Genomic DNA, 2,215 nt, shown 5'->3' with positions numbered 1-2,215 from the left:
GGATGTACATGCATGACAGAAAACGTGACCTACTGTGACAAACACGTATCATCACGGAAGTGTATTTTTTTGTAGTGACAAGTGCAACTCAGTCAAGTGGGGCACCTCTTCAGGCCTAGTCCCTGGCCATCATTCAAGTATCAGTCAGACAGAAACTACCCAGAAGAGCATGTTCAGGTATCCATTCAGATGTAGACTATCCTGAAGCTTTCAGTTGTAGTCGGTCGCATGAAGTTCCAATTGTTAGATCTACGCCAGTTCAGATGTTGCTCAGATATGATGATCCTCTACAAGTTGATTGCTGCAAGCTAATTCTCGTAGATGAACCCTCCAGTTGTTTCCACGGTACCCAACAACAGTTTTAGAATCTGGGTGATCAAAAAACAATTGCTATGCAAACAACTTATCTCGTTTCTTGTATGTCCAAACCATGCCCATGGCCATCGTTTGATTGCTTTGACGAAGGCTCGCAATTGAGGTACAGATGGCCGAAAATTCCTTATGTGATGCATCATTTTGCTTGTACTCTAAATTCTCTGACAGAATCCTTGAGATGTCGCCAAAGTGTGCACCTGAAACTACAATGTTCATCATCTTCAAGCAATTGCCAAGTAGTGCATCTATGGTCAGAGCTGCCAAAAATGGAATGTCTGTCTGGTGCTCCTGCTTTTAGTGATCCAAATCTCATGAGGGAATCCTGGTGGTGCTTGCAAAATGCACATCATAAACCATATTCAAATTTTCTGGTGGGAAATCTTCGAGCATATCTGAATTCTTGTACAGTCAATACCTCCGGGGATTATAGTCATCAGCATCCCCTTGTTCAATTTGAAAATTTATGGTCTACTGAAGTTGAAGAAGAGATATTTGATCATAGGTGGTCTGCACCTTTTCCCAGTGTTTTTCGTCAGCACTCGGATCCAGGTGATGAGCAACAGTACTCAGAGGACACTTCTGAATATTATGGTGATATCTTGGTCCTTTTGGAATGTGTGATGGATTAGTCTATTTGCTATTTCGAACAGCCCTTCAATTATCTACAAGGTGCACAACAGCAGTTTTGGCGTCCAGTGGATCGAGCAACATATATGACTGAAGTTGCGCATGGGGGCTATGAAGCAATACATGCAGATGAAAGAACTTACAAAGGCGTGCGGTTTCATTTTGAAGGAAATATGCCCTAGAGGCAATAATAAAGTTGTTATTTATATTTCCTTATATCATGATAAATGTTTATTATTCATGCTAGAATTGTATTAACCGGAAACTTAGTACATGTGTGAATACATTGACAAACAGAGTGTCCCTAGTATGCCTCTACTAGACTAGCTCGTTAATCAAAGAAGGTTAAGTTTCCTAGCCATAGACATGTGTTGTCATTTGATGAACATGATCACATCATTAGAGAATGATGTGATGGACAAGACCCATCCGTTAGCTTAGCACTATGATCGTTTAGTTTATTGCTATTGCTTTCTTCATGACTTATACATGTTCCTATGACTATGAGATTATGCAACTCCCGAATACCGGAGGAACACTTAGTGTGCTATCAAACGTCACAACGTAACTGGGTGATTATAAAGATGCTCAACATTTGTCTCCGATCGTGTTTGTTGAGTTGGCATAGATCGAGATTAGGATTTGTCACTCCGATTGTCGGAGAGGTATCTTTGGGCCCTCTCGGTAATGCACATCACTATAAGCTTTGCAAGCAATGTGACTAATGAGATAGTTGCGAGATGATGCACTATGAAACGAGTAAAGAGACTTGCCGGTAACGAGATTGAACTAGGTATGATGATACCGACGATCGAATCTCGGGCAAGTAACATACCGATGACAAAGGGAACAACGTATGTTGTTGTGCGGTTTGACCGATAAAGATCTTTGTAGAATATGTAGGAACCAATATGAGCATCCAGGTTCTGCTGTTGGTTATTGACCGGAGAAGTGTCTCGGTCATGTCTACATAGTTCCCGAATCCGTAGGGTACGCATGCTTAACGTTCGATGACGATTGGTATTATGAGTTTATGTTATTTGATGTACCGAAGGTTGTTCGGAGTCCCGGATGAGATCACGGACATGACGAGGAGTCTCGAAATGGTCGAGACATAGAGATTGATATATTGGACCATGTTGTTCGGACACCGGAAGTGTTCTGGAGAGTTTCGGATAAAACCGGAGAGCCGGAGGGTTACCGGAACCCCCCG

Source organism: Aegilops tauschii, chromosome 1 (genome assembly GCF_002575655.3).
Source record: "Aegilops tauschii subsp. strangulata cultivar AL8/78 chromosome 1, Aet v6.0, whole genome shotgun sequence".
NCBI classification, from domain to species: domain Eukaryota; kingdom Viridiplantae; phylum Streptophyta; class Magnoliopsida; order Poales; family Poaceae; genus Aegilops; species Aegilops tauschii.
Note: the sequence above shows the minus strand (reverse complement) of the source record.